This window comes from Haliotis rubra, unplaced genomic scaffold (genome assembly GCF_003918875.1).
Source record: "Haliotis rubra isolate DU_JTF1 unplaced genomic scaffold, ASM391887v1 Scf59, whole genome shotgun sequence".
Lineage (NCBI taxonomy): Eukaryota > Metazoa > Mollusca > Gastropoda > Lepetellida > Haliotidae > Haliotis > Haliotis rubra.
Window position 1 is genome coordinate 1,792,895 of NW_025767290.1, and position 24,996 is coordinate 1,817,890.

Below are 24,996 nucleotides of genomic sequence, written 5' to 3' on the forward strand. Positions count from 1 at the left end.
CAAATTCCCCTTGTGACTTCAATTTAGCCACACTTCCCCAAGAAACATCCTTTAAATAATAGATTGAAATACTTTGAATGCCTTAATTTTTCACTTGCAAATTTGATGTCAGCCGACCAATTGTAAATTTTTCTTTTAAAGGATATCTCACCGTGCCTCGTCCACTTCATCATCAACGTTATTAATTGATGTCTTCACACTCACCAGACATCCGTCAAGTACTTCGTTACAGTCGTCATCAACTGATGACTTGGGAATCACGTCACGTTAGACATGGTCCACAATTCCACAAAATGCAGAGGCTCCTCATTGAGGAAAACTTGAAACTCAGCCTCGCGTTTTTAACACGGAAACCAGCAAATGAAGAGGCTTCAACACATTTCCTTCCAAATTGGAAATAACTGAGACGAGGTTTTGGGATAAGGGTAGGTTTTCAATAACCAAGAATTGCTAAGTAAGTTTATTGGTGTATCGATCAACATCGGACTGATAAATTTCTCGTTGAATACATGGCTAGTTTGGGTAGCCTTTTGTGAAAAGAAATCTTGACATTTTGACTGAATCATTAATCCCACGGGTGCTTGGTGGTGAATAGTTAGGTTCGCAGTATTCCATGCTTGTCTACAAAGGTCAGTGTCAATGGCCACAGAACCATTTTTCATCGAAATGTTGACTGTACACAATGCTTGAATGAATGAACAACAGAATAAGAACAGTGGGGATTATGGGAGGAACACAGGTCCCCAGCAGCCCGTGGTTCTCGCCCTGTATGGATTTCAGATAAGGACACAGGTTCCCATGAAATTTCAATTCATTTTCAATAAAATGATGTGATGGCCTTAAATTGATTTGTTCAAAATGGCAGCTATACATGGTGGATGATGTATGCAGGCAAACTTATCACATCATAATTTTTATTAATTTTTAGGCAAGTGAGCTAAAAAATACTACTTGTTGGTCACATAAGCCTCACCATCAATAGTATTTAAAAGTTTGTCCAAGCTTAAGAATTCAGCACCACAAACTTTACAAAATATATCTCAATACCTAATGACGTAATTTGTGAAACTTTGTTACTAAAAACAATGCTCTGTGATGTCAGACCGTTGCTAGGTTCTTGAATGTGCCTAAGCTCCTCTCAGTCTTTTGCCATCTCTATATGCATAGTCAATGAATAAGCCCAGTGATGTTGGGAGTTTTTAATATTTGTGTGCTAAATATAGGCGGAAGAGTATTTTACAGCAAGTGCCAGTTTATGAAAGCACTTTTATTTCAAACTTAATTTATGGGACCAAATGAATTATAAATGGGAACTAAGACATGTATATGTTTTCAAATCGCAGGAAAGAAGTTTATTGGGTATATTTATTGAAGCTCCACACATTCACCAGACATCTACCACCACATCTAGCATGGGTATCTTTTGCAAAAAATTGGTTAGTTCTGTAGGGTCTGGTTACGAAAGAAACGATGAGAAAGAAAAGCGTTGGTGTTGAAGGGTGTTGTATCTCCTTTTGTCTGTATGGAGGGGAGTCGAAGGTTTTGTTATTATTTTGTTAGTTTTGCTTTTGCATTTTTCATACTTTTTTATCACAGACACGTTGAAAGTACACAATGAAATGATTTAATGTTGAAAATTTGGGCAAATACAAATTGTCCTGGAACTTGCACGTAAACCACTTTCACACACTACATTTGTTCAGCCATGATCCAAATGCTGACTCACCCTCGTGGTGTTCCCAGACATGCTCATGTCTTCCTCGTTCCTTAATATGATCCACATTGTCCTTACAGTAATTCTACAACACTTTCCTGTCACAAGATCAGCTGATGATTTTTAAAAAAATTGTCACTCATGCATACCATCATTTTGACATCTGACGCCTGATGTCAGCCATATTCAGTTCGCGCCATATTGGCTCATTCCACACCACTTGGTATCTTGTCGATTACAGAATGGGACAAGTGGTATCATTCGTAAAGGTTAAGATCATGGGACACCATGTTTACCCATAACCTTCGTAATTGTCCGTGACCTATTCTACCATTTCCATTCATTTCCGTAACTCTCAGGCATAATAAATAAAGTAACAGTGCAGACGTAGCTCTGTTGGTTAGCTGTCGGGCGAACAATCTGAAGCCTGCAGGTTCACTTCTGATGGATACTCCCCAAAACTGGTTGCTTGTATTTGTGACAAGTGACCCACAGCTGAGACCATATGCATGAAAATTTGTAGTGCTGAATTCTAAAGCTGCTCCAAAAGTTTTCAACATTTGACATTTCAGTGGCCTAAAGAAGTCATCGCCTAATAGTTTGTTGATGAAAATATAACCTCTGCCTTTTACTCGGTGGGGTAGCCTAGAGGTTAAAGCGTTCGCTTGTCATGCTGAAGACCTGAGTTCAATTCCCCACATGGGCACAATGTGCGTAGCCCATTTCTTGTGTCCCCTGCCGTGATATTGCTGGAACAAGAGTCATCAGAAGATGACATATCCCCCCGGCCCCCATATATTTGAAAGAACAAATCATCTGACAGTTAGTCCAAATTGTTTCCATGGAAATCCTGAAAAATATAAATGCCAAAAATCTGTAAATAGCAAAAGGCACCATTTCAACATTTGCATAATATATCTGCCAGGTTCTGTTGAAAGATATTGAACGCTTTTGAGTTGTGCACCGGAAATGAAGCCCACCCCTCCCTTTTGGGACTAAGTCCGAATCGTTTCCATGAAAACCGAGAAAATAATAAATCACAAAAATCTGCAAATAGCAAAAAGGGTCCACTTTGGGATCTGCCTCACACATCTGCCAAGTTTTGCTGAAAGATATTAAGAAGTTTTCGAGTTGTGCTCCAGAAACGCAATCCGCCCCTCCCTTTTGGGACTAAGTCTGAATTGTTTCCATGGAAACCGTGAAAAATAAAAATGACAAAAATCTGCAAATAGCAAAAGGCACCACTTGAGGTTCTGATTGATATATTTACCAAGTTTTGTTGAAAATTATTGAACGGTTCTTGAGTTATGCTCCGGAAACAAAATGATTACGGACGGACAGACAGACAGACGGATGAGGCGACGACTATATAATAATGCTAAAAGCTGGGTAAAACCATACTTACTCACTCACTCTAACTGCAGGAAATAACATGATTATCACGGCTCAGCTAACTACATTGCCTATCAAGGAGAATATTGCAGTTTTCAACACATAGGACAAGGTTGGAATTCACAGTAAGAAGAAGGCAAAAACTCAGAAACTAATCAATAACAATACATTTATGACCATTTTGCCATAAGTTTTACAAGAACTCCTAACATGATACAGATATATTTGCAAGTCTAACGCAGCCAATGCCCCATGTGCACTGAGCGAACTCATGCATTCAGCTGCACATGCATAACATCAAACTGCAACAGTTGCACAATGACGGCTGTGCGTTAACAACCAGGATCAATAAGTATTAAATTATCAGTGTCAGGGAAAACCTGCACAGTGTCAAGCTCTCAAGGCATTAATAAATAATGACCAATTGACTTGTGACAAACATCAGTGAGCTGTGATGTCTTTAACAGTTAATGACCTGATCTGACGAGAATAAGATGAACAGTTGGACAATGTCACTAACATTATCCCATTTGGACATAGGCGTCAAGAAGGGATTTGTACGAAAAGCAAATAAACGGTAACTACCACTGTATATTTCAAAAGAAAACTTTTTAAAATTGCATCCTATATTAAGTTTTGATAAGATGCATTTATTACAAAGTGAAATATGCATAAAGTCTTTGGAAGACCTTTAGAAGTGATACATATGAAGGGGAATTTAATAAGTGTCACTTTCTGTAATACGTCCTCATATTACAGAAGTTGACATCCATAAATACCCCCGTTTATATGACACATGGTAACAGTGGTTGTGTATAGTGTGAGTTTGAGTTCCAGGGTCCGCCTCCGTGGTGTAGTGGTTAGACCGTCCGCCCAGAGAGCGGAAGGACGCGGGTTCGATCCCCAACCACGTCATACCAAAGACATTAAAATATGGTACTTGTTGGTCCCTGCCTGGCGTTCGGCATTAATGGGTACAACAAGAACTGGTCGTCTCGGAGTCAGAATAATGTGTCTGAGTGGGGTATTCATGCTTCACTGCGGTATGGTATCTCAGTGGGCTAGCACTATAAAACCAGCTTCAGTCTGGGCTAGTACAATCAGCCACACACATTCACACGCATGCACGTTGTCATATGAGCGAAATATTCTCAAGTACAATGTTAAACCCAATTTCACCTCACCTCACCTGGCCCACTGGCTCAGAGTCTCATAGCATAAGATTGTTATCAGGTTAATGATAATTTATTTTCTTTCAGTCAAAATACTTCTGTTGAAAGCTCATCTTGTTTCTGCAAAGTGAGAGTGAGTATGGTTTTACACCGCTTTAGCAATATTCCAGCAATATTCCAGCAATATCACGGCAGGGGACACCAGAAATGGGCTTCACACATTGTACCCATATAGGGAGTCGAACCCAGATCTTTGGCGTGACAACGCTTTAACCACTAGGCTACCCCAATGCCCCAGTTCCTGCTAAGTCTGGCCTGTGAAAATCTGGGTTAGATCTGTCTTCAGCAACTCAGTGCTTGTCGTTAGAGGTGACAAATGGGATCAGGTGGTCAGGTTCACTGACGTGTGGTTGACACATGTCATCATAGTTTCAAGTCATCAAGTTTTGTCATACTCAGTCTGATTCCTGCAAATCCATGGTTTACACCCAAGCATGTCAAACTGGATATTGTCATGTCAAATTCTCAGTTGCCTTAAATTGAATGTACAGTCCAAAGTGGTTAAAATAACTTCAAACTTACTGACACCCCTTTCCCAATAGTTGCGTCTTCATAATGTGTGAAGCTCATTTCTAGTGTCCCCCAACGTGATATTGCTGGAATATTGCTAAAAGTGGCATAAAACCATACTTCCTCACTCACTCACTCAAAAGCAGTGATGAACAAGTGAATATAAAGCCATAAGCTTCCAACACATTCATGGAGATATTACCCAAAATTCTGACTTTGGACTGAAATATACGTGTACCCCTGTCCAAATGTGTAATATATTATCACCTTGTCACTCAGCCTTTAACAGAATTATTGAATAATTAAGTAAGTGACTCATGGCAGGCAACACAATGTACATCTTCCACATTTTTATGCAAGTGCTTTCTTTGCAAAGACACATGTTTTCTGTATGTAAATATCAGGCATACAGCTCAACATTGTCTTCCATAGATTTTTTCCTCTCGCACGGACACCACAGGATCACACAACTCATTGTCCTGAAACACTAAGTATTCATCGATATTCTGATGCAGTTCTCGGTTTTGTTTGTTTTAAATTAGTCGAATCAGATGGAACAATGATTTAAAAAACAGCAACATATTTTCTTCAGCATTGAGCACATTCCATTTAAAATAACCTTCAGCTACGTAGAGAGCCAAGAGCAGGATATAAGCCATAATGTGTGTTTATGCTTCATCACACTTGAAAGCATGTGTATCATGTAAAAAAATCTGTAATTACATAAATTACATATCTGGTCACAAAATGTGTTTGCTGTATTTCTTGGCTCATGTTTGAAATCTGGTTGAAATTCAAATTTCATTCTATATTGTTTCAGGGCTCCAGATAATGTTTCAACATCAGGGAGTATGTACTCCTTATTGTTTTCAATATAGGAGTACTGGAAAACCTTAAGAGTATGTTTAGAGCATTGAATGGAATTTAATGGTGTATCAGTAATCTTGTGGTTCGTTTCATATATGCACCACAACATTGCTTCTCTTGTCAAAACAGGTCAATAAACAATAAAACAATACGTTTTCAGATAAATATGTCTGTAAATGATTCTAAGACCGTACACCATTGCTGTGGTGCGTATCTGCTACGTTTTCTAAATTATTTCCTACTGTATCATGCATAGTTTTTATCTTTACATACGCTGATATGGCCCTTATCTTGAGCCCTTTTTGTTTACATGAGCAAAATTGTGAGTGAAGTGATCAGCAGCTTGCAGAAGTCACTGTATTCTACAGCAGCTACAAGATTACACATATTCATGCCTGAAACAATGTGAAGTTGACAGAGTATGAATATATATCACAAGTGGAATATTTTCACTCATTAGAAGTGATGTTTGTTGTTGGACCATTATGTCAACATATTGTTTTCGCAATAAAACACGAGACCAAAGTAAGTTTCGTCGATGACTGAACAAATTTTTTCATATGTAACACATAACCACAGTAGTGATCATTTGAAACGAAGAAAAATAACTGCTCTGCTATTTAAAAAAAATAGCTAAAAATATCAGTAAATCTACAGATAAAATTTAATGGTTGATACGAGAGTATAAGGCTTTGACAGATTTACAGTTTAGTTTGTTGAATGTAACTTTCTGTCAGTAACAAAAAGGATGATGTCAGCCCAGGACACCTGCTTCTGATAGACTGAGGTACCTGATAAATACACGAAATCTGATAAACATGTGCTGCACATAGATAGAAATTTTATACGTTGATTTTGTTGCATCTTATCAAAAAATAATCTTTCCAGTGTGAATAAAAATCTAAAAATCTGATAACAAAGTGTCAGATAGATGATAACAGTCGTGATAAATGACACAATATGATATCATGCTGTCAAACGGTTGCAGGTAGTGTCAGTGTGTGTGTAACTATCACATGCACAAAAGCGATAAAATATGTGAGCTAGTTTTCACGGAATAGGTAAAACATTTAGCTGTTGTTAGGGAAATATTTTTATGTACTTTACACATTTAGAGAAACATAGCCTTCAATCATAAAATAATACTTTTCGTATTTGTTTAGTTCAGTGTAGATTTCACCAATATGCTGCCAATATCACTGTGTCTCCTTTAGGGTGATCCATGATGATCAAATGAAGGCAAATAAATAACATATCAAATATACATGATTTCACGATCCTGTTTTAAAGAGTATACTTAAGAATGTTTTTGTTAAATTGACCTCAATCACATAACAGAAAGAGGCCAAGAAATTGTGTTGAACAGCAAAACAAGAAATCAAGGAGAAAATGTCAGATCAGGGATTTACATGGAGTCCTGTATTTGAGGGTCCCTGGGACTCAAACTCTTACTTTTCAGGGGTCCTGGACAACAAAATGGGGGTCCCAGACACTTAAATATTATTATTAATACTGTTATTGTATTGTGTATCATGATCATCACATTGTTACAGTAATTAAATTGCAAATAATACCATAACCCAGCTTGTAACAAACTCATTGATAACTTATTGTCACTTGATTGGAATTTCTACAAAAAGTATTTGGACTTTTTCTGAGTCCCTGTGGACGCGCTAATAAATTATGTTGTGTCCATTGTCAATTTTTATGCATATAGGACACAGGAATTTGTGTCCTGTAAATCCCGGTCAAAGTAATGTAGACTTCGTGAGTAGTTTTGGATTCTTCAGGTTGAGGTATGAGAGAGCCCCACCTTCACCTTCAGTATCCATCAATCGTCAAACATATTCTATTTCGATAACAATGGTAATCTTTGGTTTAAGCTCTCTCTCTACACACAAGCACATCTCTAGTAAAGCAGGTACCAATATTGATCAATTAGTTGTATTGATTGATTTGCAAACATGGTAAGTAAGGCTAGCCATTGATCATAGGTTTGATATAGTCAGCTTAAAGCAACACGGAATCTTATCAAGTACTTAGTAGAGTATCAGAAGGAAGAGGCTTACAGTAGTCGCCTCAGGACGCCTCGGGCGACCAGGGTATACACAGAATTGGATCAGCTGTGACTTGAGATGAATCAGCATCTGCAATCACTGACAATACAGGAGAAGCCAGATCTTTCTCTGGACTGACCATTGTGGGGACATTTGAAATGTTGGAAAAAGTATTCTTCATATTTTGAAATTGACTCAGCTTTGAATCTGTATCTGTAATTGCTGACAATATGCATGGAACCACATTGCTTCGGACTGACCATTTTGTTTGGGGATATTTGAAATGTTGAAAAGAGTATTCTTCATATTTTAGAAATTGGATCAGCTTTGATTTGAGATGAATCAGTAGTTGCTGACAATATGGGGGTGGTGGGGTAGCTCAGTGGTTAAAGTGTTCGCTCGTCACGGCTAAGACCTGGGTTCGATTCCCCACATGGGTACAATGTGTGAAGCCCATTTCTGGTGTCCCCTGCCGTGATATTGCTGGAATTTTACTGGAATATTACTAAAAGTGGCCTAAAACTAAACTCACTCACTGCTGACAATATGGATGGAACCACATTTCTCTGGACTGACCATATATTACAAATACAATACTATGGTTTCAGTCTTGTCAACCATGCACAAAAATATTGGAGTTTTGCTGAATGCCCCCCAAAATATTCAGTTTTCAGTTTTTAATAGCATTGAGAAATTTGATGTAATTATGACATGGAACATTATGGATAATAACCTGAGAATACATACACATTGTTTCATGTGCTTATTACCACTGACACAGACATCCTAATTCACCCACCCACTCACACACACTCAACTTTAATTTAATCACTCAACCCTAACCTAACCACTCATTCAACCCAAAGTCACCAAACATGACTCCATCCTTAGTAAGGTATTCCATTTACTCCCCTTCTCACTCAATTAACAGTAACCGCCTCCGTGGTGTAGTGGTTAGAGCGTCCGACCAGAGAGCGGAAGGTCGAGGGTTCGATCCCCGACCGCGTCATACCAAAAGACGTTAAAATATGGTATTTGTTGGTCCCTGCCTGGCGCTCGGCATTAATGGGTACAACAAGGACTGGTCGGCTCGGAGTCAGTATAATGTGTCTGAATGGGGTATTCATGCTTCATTGCGGCATGGTATCTCAGTGGGCTAGCACTATAAAACCAGCTTCGGTCTGGGCTAATACAAGCAGCCGCACATACACATACACACGCATGCACGTCGTCATATGAGCGAAATATTCTCAAGCACGACGATAAACCCAATTTCACCTCACCTCAATTAACCGTAAATCAGCCACTCACAATACATGTAACACTGTGGACATTTCCTCTATACAACACAGTACAATGAGTAATCAATATCAGTATTGTTGCGATACTTTCTAAAAATTACACCATTAATTAAAAATTAAAGCTGGAATTAAGAGAAAGTAAGTGATCACTCTTCATGTACTAGAATATATACATGCTGTACCTTCACATCAATATCACCTTGACAAACATCACCTTTAACCATACCAAACATTTATTCTAAATATAGCCAACCTCTGTTAAACACTTCAGCAGACTCTTCATTCACAAAAATACTGAGAACTAAGAACGTACATTTCACTTTTGTATCATTACGGATTGCACATGTAGCGTTTGGCGTCGGGAAGGTGTGGTCCAAGTCAAGAAACAGCCAGAAGTGGCATATTCTTGGAATAATGGCCAATTTATTACCCTTGGTGCCTATTGGTGTTTTCTTGGCAACTTCCAAAATCTAAAGATAAAACCCAGGTTAGACCAGAATTGATGGAACAGATTTCAACGCTGTCATATCATGTTGCTGCAGAAGACGGGACATGAAACTTGGATCTGTGACTGATGTTTTTTTATTGATAACAACATGGCATCCTTTATATCTTCCAGGATGAACTGACCATATATTACAAATACAATACTATGGTTTCAGTCTTGTCAACCATGCACAAAAATATTGGAGTTTTGCTGAATGCCCCCCAAAATATTCAGTTTTCAGTTTTTAATAGCATTGAGAAATTTGATGTAATTATGACATGGAACATTATGGATAATAACCTGAGAATACATACACATTGTTTCATGTGCTTATTACCACTGACACAGACATCCTAATTCACCCACCCACTCACACACACTCAACTTTAATTTAATCACTCAACCCTAACCTAACCACTCATTCAACCCAAAGTCACCAAACATGACTCCATCCTTAGTAAGGTATTCCATTTACTCCCCTTCTCACTCAATTAACAGTAACCGCCTCCGTGGTGTAGTGGTTAGAGCGTCCGCCCAGAGAGCGGAAGGTCGAGGGTTCGATCCCCGACCGCGTCATACCAAAAGACGTTAAAATATGGTATTTGTTGGTCCCTGCCTGGCGCTCGGCATTAATGGGTACAACAAGGATTGGTCGGCTCGGAGTCAGTATAATGTGTCTGAATGGGGTATTCATGCTTCACTGTGGCATGGTATCTCAGTGGGCTAGCACTATAAAACCAGTTTCAGTCTGGGCTAATACAAGCAGCCGCACATACACATACACACGCATGCACGTCGTCATATGAGCGAAATATTCTCAAGCACGACGATAAACCCAATTTCACCTCACCTCAATTAACCGTAAATCAGCCACTCACAATACATGTAACACTGTGGACATTTCCTCTATACAACACAGTACAATGAGTAATCAATATCAGTATTGTTGCGATACTTTCTAAAAATTACACCATTAATTAAAATTAAAGCTGGAATTAAGAGAAAGTAAGTGATCACTCTTCATGTACTAGAATATATACATGCTGTACCTTCACATCAATATCACCTTGACAAAGATCACCTTTAACCATACCAAACATTTATTCTAAATATAGCCAACCTCTGTTAAACACTTCAGCAGACTCTTCATTCACAAAAATACTGAGAACTAAGAACGTACATTTCACTTTTGTATCATTACGGATTGCACATGTAGCGCTTGGCGTCGGGAAGGTGTGGTCCAAGTCAAGAAACAGCCAGAAGTGGCATATTCTTGGAATAATGGCCAATTTATTACCCTTGGTGCCTATTGGTGTTTTCTTGGCAACTTCCAAAATCTAAAGATAAAACCCAGGTTAGACCAGAATTGATGGAACAGATTTCAACGCTGTCATATCATGTTGCTGCAGAAGACGGGACATGAAACTTGGATCTGTGACTGATGTTTTTTTATTGATAACAACATGGCATCCTTTATATCTTCCAGGATGAGGTAATCGCATGCCTTAATACAGATCATAAAACTTCATCAGAAGACCACCTTTGTCTCTCTATTCCATGAGATGGCATTTGTGAAGTAGAGTCTACTCGTTTCGATTTCCTGCCATAATGGATTAAGCATGGCAGTGACATCTTTTATCTTTTTGGTAATTTTATTCTTTTTTGTCACCTGAGCCAAAATTTGCCTGATTATATGATAAAAAGGGATTGTCTAAACAGAAGCCTGCATAATCTTGCTCATTAGGCCATAACAAATTAATTTTAATTTTGATAACAAGGTAAACAACCAAAAAATTATTATTATTTTTTTTTAGGAAACCAAAATTAAAAAAGGATATAATAATACTTTATAAAACCATGTAAACCTTTCACTAGAAATTTCTTTCAATCATTAACCTATGGTTTGTTTGATTATAATTTGGGCAAAAGAATTCTCATTTGATTTTAAATTTAGCTACATTTAGGATAGGCATTTCTAAAAAAAAAAAAAAATCCATTAATTCTCCTACCTATTTTCAATAAAATGTATGTTAATTTGAATAAGATTCTAGTTAAAAAGAATAAAGAACAAATTCATATGTTTTTCACAAAAACTGAGAAGCACAAACGGAGTAAACATCCTCAAAACTATTCTCATCACTTTTCTTCTCAAATATTGCCACAACTGGAAATCTGAGTCATATTCCTCAGATTTCCATCTCCCAGTTTTGGGAATCTGTTTACAAGGGAGATAACTCTGATGATTAACTGACTTAGGTCCAGTAATCCAGTGATATATCTGTTTGTGTCCAGGAGACACCCTGACATTCAGCTCGACAATGATCCAGACTAGCATCGCTCCAGACAAATTGATTGAGTTAGGCTTCTTTGATACAATTTTTGCCCGAACGCACCTTCCCAATAGCTCTAAAAATGGTAAACTCTCTAAAAGTGGTACGATTTACTCCACAGCTGTTGCCTGTTTGGGCACTTCATCTCCATTTGTGGAAGAGATGAGACTTCTCTCTGCTGTAATGTCAAGTGTCTATTTGCCATGTCCTCACTTACACTATTTCTCTGCATTAATAGATAAAAGCTAGACACTCTGACCCTCTGATTGCAAGACAATGATGCCATTATTTGCTATTACGTTCCCGGTTAACCACATGTACACTCCTGACTATACAATTAGCCTGCATTTAATTCACATCTAACTACTTACGGACTAAATAAATTTGATATTCTGATTGAAGAGCCTGACATTTTTAAGAAACCCAACATGATATGTCTTAGAAAATGCCACTGGAAAAAAAAAAAATTAGTCTCACTTTATCTGAAATAATGTGTTTTTGTTAAACAGTTTTTAAAACATAATTGTCAGGTGTTTTGTTGGTTTTAATGAATAGTCTCTGAAATGAACATATTTTACAGAAAAAAAAGCTCTTAGTGATAAATATATATAATATATTGAAAAGTAGCCCAGAGACTTTCTTCATTTTCAGAAGCTCTGGAAATCTAGACTTGCCACATTTTCTAGACTTGCGTGGGCTTTCTTGGATATGTTTGCTTCAGGGTCTGTATGACAGACTATGAATAGTCTAAAACAGACCTAGTTTGAAGTTTTATTACTGAACTTAAGTCTGTGACTCAACTGGGAGGAGGGTAGCTTCATGGTTAAAGTGACCACTCATCACACCGAAGACCCAGGTTCGATTCCCCATATGGGTACACTGTGTGAAGCCCATTTCTGGTGTCCCTCACAGTGATATTGCTGGAATATTGCTAAGAGTGGCGTAAAACCATATTCACTCACCCACTCAACTGGGAGGATAAAAAGATGGATCTCTAAATTATGACTGAGTGTACTCCCATTTGAAACACAACATTCTCTCAGTTAACCATCAAAATGTAACTATATGAAAAGCTTTTACCCTCAAAGTCACATTCGTAAGAATGCCATAGAAAACTATTTTCCAGCTAGACGACAGTTGTCTGTAAATAATCGAGTCTGGACCAGACAATCAAGTTATTGATGTCATACGCAACAATTCATCATAGGAGGATGCCATGCAGTCAACCGAATCATCGAGCCTGACAATATCCATAGACTCGCAGGAACCTTATCTAACCAAGAATGCCCACAGGGTGCACTAAAGAGGGTTGGGTTCAATACCATTTTCAATAAAAAGTTTTCAAAGTGGGATGAAAGAAACCAGGATGAAGAGCAGATGTTTTACTCAACCACCAACATTGGTCTGGTGAGACAGATTCAGAGTCTGACGACAGACATTCCATGTACCCCTACACTGTCACCAAACAATTCTGTTTCCTCTTCACTGAATTATTCAAGTTGGTAATCAGCTCCAATGCCAACAAGAATCCAATCCAACTCCAGATGGCCGTCAGTCTGATTAAATGATTACCCAAACTTGCTGACCCTTTCCCTTCCTCCCAGGACAAGGCAGTAACGGACTCCACTCCTAACACAATTGTCGGAATAGATCTATCTTAATTATCATGGTAATACCTTTATCCATCGTTCATCGGGCAGGATTTCCCATCATGCATTCTCCCACATGCAATAATGTGAAAATATGCAACGTGATGTCTTAATATTCCTTCACAGCTCACTATGAACAAACAGGTTATTTTCATGTTACTGTGATATTAATGTTGTACCTATTTCCTTATGAGATCAAGGTCAGATTAAAACAAGTTCTTTTCTCTTTTCAGGGTTCAATTTGATTCTTGTACTTTTTAAAATGAGCATCAAGCTGAAGACTGAAGAGGTGTCAGCACCAACCTTGAGCTGGTACATGCTCATTCTCGCCAGTTGGAGCTCAGGGCGAGTCTTGTTGATGGGCGTTAAGTCAGGCCTAAACAGATTGGAAATGTGCAACATGTTTTCAATACCAAAGGACAATGACCAAATATGCATACCTCGATCACTGAAGGACACATAAGTTACAGGAATCGGCATAATGTCAGAAATTACAACTTCTTAAGGTGATCTTCACCGTTCCAATTTTAGATATCATTCTTTCAGGAAGACATCCTTTCTGCCAAACGTCCCATGTGTCCAGGGATACGGTTTTACAACACATGCATGTTGACATTGATATTAATGGAACTGTGGCATTATCTGACACCAGGAGTGATCTCACAAGTGATCCTGGACATACATCAAGAGTGATCTCAGGAGTGATCTCAGGAGAGATCTCAGGAGTGATCTCTGAAGGGAGGGAGGAATCTCGGGTGTTGTCTCCGACTGATTTTTCAATACCTGCTCACGCAGTGTTGAACCTTCAGGGAGTCACATGAACACATAACAGACATAACTCTAACAATTAATGTGCACTGCCTCATGTTATGGACAACCAAGTCAGATGAATATTGAACAAAATGGATCATCTGCTTATTAGGAGGAAATGAACAGCACTTTCAGCATGTTATTTCTTGCCATCAATCTTGCCCATTGCAGGTCTGAATTTGGCAAGATTTCCTCAGGTTACATTTACTTTTTTTGTGACCATAAAATGACAGGTTGTCATCAATAACACTAAGAATGTGTCATCATTTCTTTAACATGAGGTGAGGTGAAATTGGGTTTAACGTCGTGCTTGAGAATATTTCGCCCATATGACGACGTGCATGCGTGTGTATGTGTAGGTGCGGCTGCTTGTACTAGCCCAGACTGAAGCTGGTTTTATAGTGCTAGCCCACTGAGATACCATGCCGCAGTGAAGCATGAATACCCCACTCAGACACATTATACTGACTCCGAGCCGACCAGTCCTTGTTGTACCCATTAATGCTGAGCGGCAGGCAGGGACCAACAAGTACCATATTTTAACGTCTTTTGGTATGACGCGGTCGGGGATCGAACCAACGACCTGACGCTCTCCGGGCGGACTCTCTAACCAATACATCACGGAGGCGGTCTCTTTAACATGAAGATATCAAGTTATTTGAAAATGACACAGAAGCTAGATCTCGTATGATCTTTGACACTGAGTAAGTGAAGATTGTTTTAAAACACAGTGTGCAATTTACCAGCTACACATGTATATCACTCTTTTGTAACAGATAGAATATTTGTTCAAAAGCATAAAAGATTCACTTTAAAAAAAGACTGTCAGTATATCCAGCACATTAACTAAAGGATTATTTTGTTTGTAAGCCTGAATAAAATCAAATCCAGCATTTTCTTCAAGAATTCTCTATTTCAGCTATTTCAAGAATCCGACCCCAGTTCAAGCACCAACACAGTATCAAATGGTCAGCACTGTGTTGTACATTTCACAACAGCAAATGTAGAACTTCCTGATCAATGGGAAAATGTGACATTTCCAATTTATTTGTGAGTCGGCAATATTGTTCACAATCAGATCAAACAGTGTAGTGTTGCTTGCAGTTCAAGTGCTCTAATACCTTGTGAAAAATATGATTAAAGAAAAACTTGTTCTAAGTTTCAGCCAAGGTCAGTTAGAGAACAATTAGGCATACCCGACATGATGTAGAATGTGTTTGTTTTGCTGTTTAATGCTGCACTCAGGAATGTTCTAGCTATATGATGGCATAAATAATGGAGCCTGGATCACACAAGCCAATGATTGATGTCATGAGCATCACCTCTTGGACATTACGGCCGTTACATGGTGTGATTGTCAAACAACAAACAAAACTTAACAACATTCCGTTGACTGTTTCCAAAGATGACAGAAATGAGCGGATGTGATTATTATAAGTTACTGTTGCAATCATTCAATTAATAAAATAATGTACCCTTCCTCTATCAGAAATCTGGTGGGTACTAGAAGCCTGGCTTGTATTTTTGTACAGAACATAACCAGCACATATCACATATCAGATAGATAGATAGATAGATAGATATAGATAGATAGATAGATAGATAGATAGATAGATAGATAGAGTGAGTGAGATAGGATAGATCGAAAGCGAACACTTTAACCACTATAGGCTACCCCACTACCCGAACAAGCATGGACTACGAGAGTTCCAACATCTAATACAGTAAATACTGTAACTATCCTTAATCTGACTTCTCAAGCACCAACAGACATTAGCATCAGTCCATTACCATTCCAAACCTTGTAGCCCCCACCTTCAAAGAATCAAGACAAACATATCAGCATTGACAATGCTAAGAACTTGGCAATAGAACATCCCAGCATGTTGTCCTGCATCCCAACTGCATACCAGAGAGGCTCCAGCTGCACTTACACATTCTGTACATCCCCAACTACGGTCTCATCAGTGGACAAACAAGAGCAATGTCTGTGTGTGAAAGACCTCTCCCCAACCAGCGCCATATTACCATAGTCTCCCCTGATGTAGGTAACTGGACATGAAGGGTGTAACTGTTTCAGCAAATTACTTTTCGGGATGAGAATGGGTTCCATTTGATCAAACATGTGAAGCTGGTAAACAGTGTAATGGACTCAACTCAGCGTCAACTACTGAATCCTGGCTATATGTGAGTAATGGCGCTGTAGGTTGTCAGACAACCACTGAGTAAGCTGTGTTAATGTGAGAGCTTAGTTTCAGTATGTCTTCCTCGAGCTTCAGCCGGCGCTTCCATCCTGATTTTCAGATTGATACGCTGATGCTGCTGTTTTTTAGCAGTTTATAAAAAACTAATTGACAACTGAGGATGAAAAAGTGAATATATATAGCTTCATAATCTCACCATAGAAGTTCAAATGAGGCTCAAAGTGTGTGGAGATGGGGGGATTTGGAAACTATTTATGGACAGAAAATACCAGTGGCACATGGTCATGTTGGTCATGGAGAATCTTTAGATTGGTGACTGTGTTTGGTGGCTCCTGAGAGATTCCAGGTCTTTGCTCCACACTGAAGCATGTGTGGTGTTTCCCTGAGCAAGAGACTTAAGTTGAAATATATGTATTTTCATGCATCAGTGAATGGGTACCTGGGAGGATGAGATGCTAATGTGACCGCTAACCCTATAAGTTATAACACATCATGACAACTCAGGTTATATATATATGACACCCATTTACTCAACAGAAACAAAATAACAAACATAATTAATGTGGATATTTTAAGAGAGAGCAGATATGGGGATTCATGAATACAGTCAAATCCCGATGAGTCGAATGCCGGTGTCTCGAATATTATGCATAACTCGAAGTACCTGTCGGTCCCAACCATTCCCTGTTATAGTTGTCATCATTTGATTTCCGGTTACACGAATTCGTATCATAAATACACACGATGACTCAAAAAGAAAATTTGGTCCCATGAGATTCAAACAACAGCAATCTTGTATACATAAGCCGAAGTCAGTCAATGATAAGTTGATTGGTGTAGCAAACTGATCCAATTAACAAACCAGCGCGGCTCACACCTTTCCGCCTTTGACGGGTGAGTTCAAAAGGCAGATTAGTGATTTTACGGAAATCACTGTCTGTGCTAATCAGACTGGAACTGATAAGGTGCCCCTATTAGTGATAGGGAAATCATTAGATAAACAAATGCTTAGGCGGAGGACTTAGGACAGGATCATCTTTTTTTCTACCCTTATAGACATACTTATGTCTCGAATACATCGATAAGTCGAATTTATTACTTGGTCCCCAGAGATTCGACTCATCAGGATTTGACTGTAATTACTTGTAACTGCTAATAACGGGAACTTATCTAATCAACATTTGCCACTTACATGCAATAAAGTCAGAAGAACCCAACCATAGGACCACAGAATGAAAAATGTACAATGGTTGGTTGTCATATTGCCACTCTCTCAGATACAGCACCTCGTAACCAGCACCGGCCTGACTCTGGATCCAGGAGTCACGATATATTGATATATGAAGATGATGCCATTCTGACACCTTCAGCTTTGTCCTGGTTGTGGATGAGGTAATTCCCTTATGATTAACCATTTATCTTGTCTGTGAACGCCACATATGTAGCCATTGTCTGGCTGCTGCTCGAAACCTGATCAACAAGTCTGATATACTGCTGCATTGGTTTCAATAAAAACAGGGACTACAGGGACTGAGAGTATGCTTTACAGAACTGAGACAGCATGACGTCTTCTGTATTATAAGCTTGGAGTATGCTTGACAGAACTGAGACAGCATGACGTCTTCTGTATTTTAAGCTTGGAGTATGCTTGACAGAACTGAGAGAGCATGACATCTTCTGTATTATAAGCTTGGAGTATGCTTTACAGAACTGAGACAGCATGACGTCTTCTGATGCTTGACAGAACTGCTTGAAGACAGCATGAGACGCATGGACGTCTTCTGTAATATTTAAGCTTGACATCTTCTGAGCTTTATGCTTGACAGAACTGAGAGAGCATGACATCTTCTGTATTATAAGCTTGGAGTATGCTTTACAGAACTGAGACAGCATGACATCTTCTGTATTATAAGCTTGGAGTATGCTTGACAGAACTGAGACAGCTTGAAGTCTTCTGTATTTTAAGCTTGGAGTATGCTTGAAAGTCCTCAGACAGCTTGAAGTTTTGTGTTTTTAAGGCAGGTTGTGTACACTTTATGGATACACTGAGTGTTAATGACTGGAAAAATTAGTAGGCAAACAAGAGAGTCTATAACTTGACAAACAGATTCTACATGCTAGACACACAATTATGCATTCTGAGTCTCCATGATAAATATTGTAAAAGAACGTATCCAATGCATGTGTGGTATAGGGTTTTGTTAAATCTGGAATTGAAAAAGAAAAGAAATATGTCCATTTGTTTTGCAATATATCACTTAATACTGGTCCTTCTTCTGAAAGTGATATTGAAATAAATATTTGTCATATTTTGATACAGGAAACAATAATAGTATATACATTTACATGAACACTTTGACAAATCTATGAGACAGGATTCTTGGATTCAACTGACGCAAAATGTGTCACCCGTGAAGATCAGGGTTAGAATTGATCTTCAGTAACCCATGCTTGTTGTAAGAGGCGACTAATGGGATCAGGAGGTCAGGCTCACTGACTTGGCTGACACATGTAATTGTATTCTAATTGCATAGACCGATGCTCACACTGTTGATCACTGGATTGTCTAGCCCAGACTCGATTATTTATAGACCGATGCCATATAGCTGGAATATTGATGAACGTGGCATAAAACTAAACTCACTCACTCACTCACAACACTTGTCCTTGAAACAGTTTTTTAAATTATTTTATGTTATAATCACAGATTTTGAAGGGTCCTATCTCAAATAACGTTTTATGCAAATATTTGGCCAATTTGTATTTGTCACACGTAAAGTACCAAAACCAGTCTTGAACATTTTTAAGAAAGTCCTTTAAGAGTTAAATGTCCACTGGTACAAACCAAACTAGCTGATGCCCGGAAGTTTATATTTATTGATGAGTGAAATGAATCATTTATTATATGGACTGGTGGATGAAATGATGCATGTATAGCTGCTCTGAAAGAAAGAGCCAAACATCTAGCGAAGTCGTAGATGTGTTGTCGGTACAATGAATAATATTATGCATCCCTCAGGACGCAGTGAATTTTTTGTGTGCATCCATTGTCTATATTTTTGTGTCGCGTAAAACCCTGTAGGTGGATGTAAAGTCTTGACAGAGCTCAGAACCTCTAAGACAGAGTGCCATTTGAAAAACAAATATAAACTACAAACAGCCTACAGATACAATTTTTACCATTAGATGAGAATACTTTGAAACTAATCCATTAATTCATTGAGAACCTTTCACATACCGATATTTAGGTTACAACACTCCTAAATATCAGGAGACTGATATACCAGAATAGAGACTGATATACCAGAATATAGACTGATACACCAGAATATAGACTGATACACCAGAATATAGACTGATATACCAGAATATAGACTGATATACCAGAGTATAGACTGATACAACAGAATATAGACTGATACACCAGAATATAGACTGATATACAGAATATAGACTGATATACCAGAATATAGACTGATATACCAGAATATAGACTGATATACCAGAATATAGACTGATATACCAGAATATAGACTGATATACCAGAATATAGACTGATATACCAGAATATAGACTGATATACCAGAATATAGACTGATATACCAGAATATAGACTGATACACCAGAATATAGACTGATATACCAGAATATAGACTGATATACCAGAATATAGACTGATATACCAGAATATAGACTGATATACCAGAATATAGACTGATATACCAGAATATAGACTGATACACCAGAATATAGACTGATATACCAGAATATAGACTGATATACCAGAATATAGACTGATATACCAGAATATAGACTGATACACCAGAATATAGACTGATATACCAGAATATAGACTGATACACCAGAATATAGACTGATATACCAGAATATAGACTGATACACCAGAATATAGACTGATACAACAGAATATAGACTGATACAACAGAATATAGACTGATAGACTGATACACCAGAATATAGACTGATACACCAGAATATAGACTGATATACCAGAATATAGACTGATACACCAGAATATAGACTGATATACCAGAATATAGACTGATACACCAGAATATAGACTGATATACCAAAATATAGACTGATACACCAGAATATAGACTGATATACCAGAATATAGACTGATACACCAGAATATAGACTGATATACCAGAATATAGACTGATACACCAGAATATAGACTACAACAGAATATAGACTGATATACCAGAATATAGACTGATACACCAGAATATAGACTGATATACCAAAATATAGACTGATACACCAGAATATAGACTGATATACCAAAATATAGACTGATACACCAGAATATAGACTGATATACCAAAATATAGACTGATACACCAGAATATAGACTGATATACCAGAATATAGACTGATATACCAGAATATAGACTGATATACCAGAATATAGACTGATATACCAAAATATAGACTGATACACCAGAATATAGACTGATACACCAGAATATAGACTGATACACCAGAATATAGACTGATACACCAGAATATAGACTGATACACCAGAATATAGACTGATATACCAGAATATAGACTGATATACCAGAATATAGACTGATATACCAAAATATAGACTGATACACCAGAATATAGACTGATATACCAAAATATCGACTGATACACCAGATATAGACTGATATACCAAAATATAGACTGATACACCAGAATATAAACTGATAAATATAGACTGATACACCAGAATATAGACTGATATACCAGAATATAGACTGATATACCAGAATATAGACTGAAATACCAGAATAAAGACTGATATACCAGAATATAGACTGATATACCAGAATATAGACTGATATACCAGAATATAGACTGATATACCAGAATAAAGACTGATATACCAGAATATAGACTGATATACCAGAATATAGACTGATATACCAGAATATAGCTAGTTGATCACACACATTCAGTAATGGCTTACTTCAACCTACATACATCAAGAGACTTAATTTTATTTTGATAGGGACTGATTTCTGGCTCCAGTCACCTACTCTAATTACTTTAAAGTTGATGGGATTGATTTTTGTCTTGCAAAACACTTCATCTACACCATTTTTCAAGTAATCACATGTAATCAGATTAATGTTTTTAGTGTTTCAGAACCTGACAAGAAGTAGAATCCCACTGTCACTACTCCCGTCAGCGAGTCTGGGAAACTTGTTGGGGGAATTTAATAACAGCAAATTAGCCAGTACTGTTGTAAGCAAGAGTCTTCGTGTCAATATTTAACAATGTTTATTCTAACAACAACAAAATCTTTCAGTTAATAGGTCAGCAAAGAAAAATGCTGATTTAAACACAATTTCAACTTATGAATGGTTACATAGAGAAAGTGATGTATGAGTATGCTAAATCCCACTCACTCACTCACTCACTCATTCACTGATACAGTAAAGCTCACAGTTCTGAGAACATCCTAGACCTATTCTTTGGAACTCGTTTTATTGATCAGAAACTGTGACAATCTGATCTCAATTAAGACACAAGTCAATACCTGTTTCTGAGCACAAGGCTAAAAGTTTAGAAAGGGCACTAAATATTAAATCAAAGATACAAATGCTGTATGGGTGGTGATGATGATGATGATGATGATGATGATGGTGATGATGATGATGAGGAGGAGGATGATAGTGGTGATGTTGCAGGGATGATGATGATGATGATGATGATGTTGTATAGGTGATGATGATGATGGTGATTATGAAGAAGATGGTGATATAGAGTGATGATGATAATAATGATGATGATGACGACGTTGATGATGATGGTGGTGATGATGATGATGATTATGACGACGTTGATGATGATGGTGGTGATGATGATGATGATGATGACATTGATGATGATGATGGTGGTGATGATGATGACGATGAGGATGGTGATGATGAGGATGATGACGACGTTGATGATGATGGTGGTGATGATGATGATGATGACATTGATGATGATGATGATGACATTGATGATGATGGTGATGATGATGATGATGATAGCAGGTTCTACTCCTCCAGGCTGATCCCTCCCTGATTACAAACTCAAGCAGTCCTATCTGCTGTGTAATTAGATTTCTTTATGTCCTGCATGTCTGGACTAAACCGTAAGATTTCTCCCTGTCAAACAGGTTTGGTCTGCTGTTTGGCTGTCAATACACCACTTTCTGAGTCAGAATATTTACGTTCACATCCAGTTCAACAATGGCGGGCAACAAGGGATAATCAGTGCTTGCTGCGTGATCTTGCAAAGGAGAACTGCATTTATTCTGTCTGGGCAAACCACTGGAGTGTGAATTCTAGACACCTTAATTTCAGCGTTTAACTGGCAAGTCAGGCAGAGACGACACTCTCACATTGACACCCTTGACCAGCACAGACATGGAATTTTCTCTCAGATGCTCTCACACTCACCAGTTCATGACCACCAAGTGTCACTGATAAGTGATTTGGATGTATGATCAACAGCTATATTTTAAGGCAAACTGTATCATTGTTATGTGATTTGGGTGTTTGATAAATAACTATATTATAAAGATTAACTTTGCAACTACTTTGGTCATTATTTCACAGCTAAAGATCATGCTGACCTGATTCATGAACACCTGGGACCATTGATAGGTAATATAGTTGTTTGATGAATAGCTATATTTTAACTTTGCAATGACGCTGTCATGGCGTTTGTCGACAAGAACACAGGGGACACTCGTGTAAGGCTTGATCTTCCATGTTTCTGCGATACTGGACTTTTCAAAGCTTCCATCACGTCTTGCATCCGGTTACCAGCAGTCTTGCGCTTGGGTTTTACCTCCTGTATACTTTCTGCCATTATGGTTTTCCTTTCCAATTGACTGATTTTTCGTCACGATAGATCAAGCATGCCGCCATTTCAACCGCTAGGACGACAAGAATTAGGTCAAGGGAGATAACTCTAATTAACAGGAAGAGCGGTAACTTAAGGCCGTTGGCTTGCCGCTAAAATAAGGAACTAACATCATTAAAAACTATTTTAATAATAAAATATTACTTTAACTTTGCAATGACCTTGATCATTACGTCAGGACAGACAATGTGGACCTAATCCATGAACAGCTGGTGTCATAACTGATTCAGTAACTTGAAATTGTTCTTTAATTTGACCTTCAGATTTATATCCCAGGCTGAGCAGTAATCCATCCATAACATGGCAGTGTGTAAACAACTGAGGCTTGGTCTGATACACAAGAGGTTGATACCATGATCAGTTCAATGTTCAACACAGCCAAGAAGGGCACAGAGTGAGCCACTCAAACCTACTGGCCAGTTCCAACTTGAATAACCCGCTCGCTTGTTTTATAATAAAACGGTCGCTCTGTTACTAAAACTTATATTAACACTCTTTAACTGGGAACCTTTCAGAATAAAATGGACATTCCCTAACCAAAGGAGAACTGCATTTATTCTGTCTGGGCAAACCACTGGAGTGTGAATTCTAGACACCTTAATTTCAGCGTTTAACTGGCAAGTCAGGCAGAGACGACACTCTCACATTGACACCCTTGACCAGCACAGACATGGAATTTTCTCTCAGATGCTCTCACACTCACCAGTTCATGACCACCAAGTGTCACTGATAAGTGATTTGGATGTATGATCAACAGCTATATTTTAAGGCAAACTGTACAGTGACCATGATCTTTATTTTGTTGGCTGCTACAGATCATGCTGACTCTGATTCATGAACACCTGTCATTGTTATGTGATTTGGGTGTTTGATAAATAACTATATTATAAAGATTAACTTTGCAACTACTTTGGTCATTATTTCACAAATTAAGATCATGCTGACATGATTCATGAACACCTGGGGCCATTGATAGGTAATATGGTTGTTTGATGAATAGCTATATTTTAACTTTGCAATGACGCTGTCATGGCGCTTTGTCGACAAGAACACAGGGGACACTCATGTAAGGCTTGATCTTCCATGTTTCTGCGATACTGGACTTTCAAAGCTTCCATCACGCCTTTGCATCCGGTTACCAGCGGTCTTATGCTTTGGGTTTTACCTCCTGTATACTTTCTGCCATTATGGTTTTCCTTTCCAAATGACTGATTTTTCACACGATAGATCAAGCATGCCGCCATTTGAACCGCTTAGGACGACAAGAATTAGGTCAAGGGAGATAACTCTAATTAACAGGAAGAGCGGTAACTTAGGCCGCTATTTGTCGCTAAAATAAGGAACTAACATCATTAAAAACTATTTTAATAATAAAATATTACTTTAACTTTGCAATGACCTTGATCATTACGCCAGGACAGACCATGTGGACCTAATCCACGAACAGCTGGTGTCATAACTGATTCAGTAACTTGAAATTGTTCTTTAATTTGACCTTCAGATTTAT

General features: G+C 38.1%; 1 protein-coding gene and 1 long non-coding RNA gene across 2 annotated transcripts in view; one reads left to right on the forward strand and one right to left on the reverse strand.

Moving 5' to 3' along the window:
• LOC124254979 (cAMP-specific 3',5'-cyclic phosphodiesterase 4C-like) overlaps positions 1-24,996 on the reverse strand; it is a 471,981-nt gene that overhangs the window by 374,276 nt on the left and 72,709 nt on the right.
• Positions 7,339-23,155, forward strand: LOC124254980. The gene is made up of 3 exons (XR_006892594.1): positions 7,339-7,462; positions 15,595-15,598; positions 23,144-23,155. It is a non-coding gene; the product is annotated as an uncharacterized LOC124254980 (long non-coding RNA).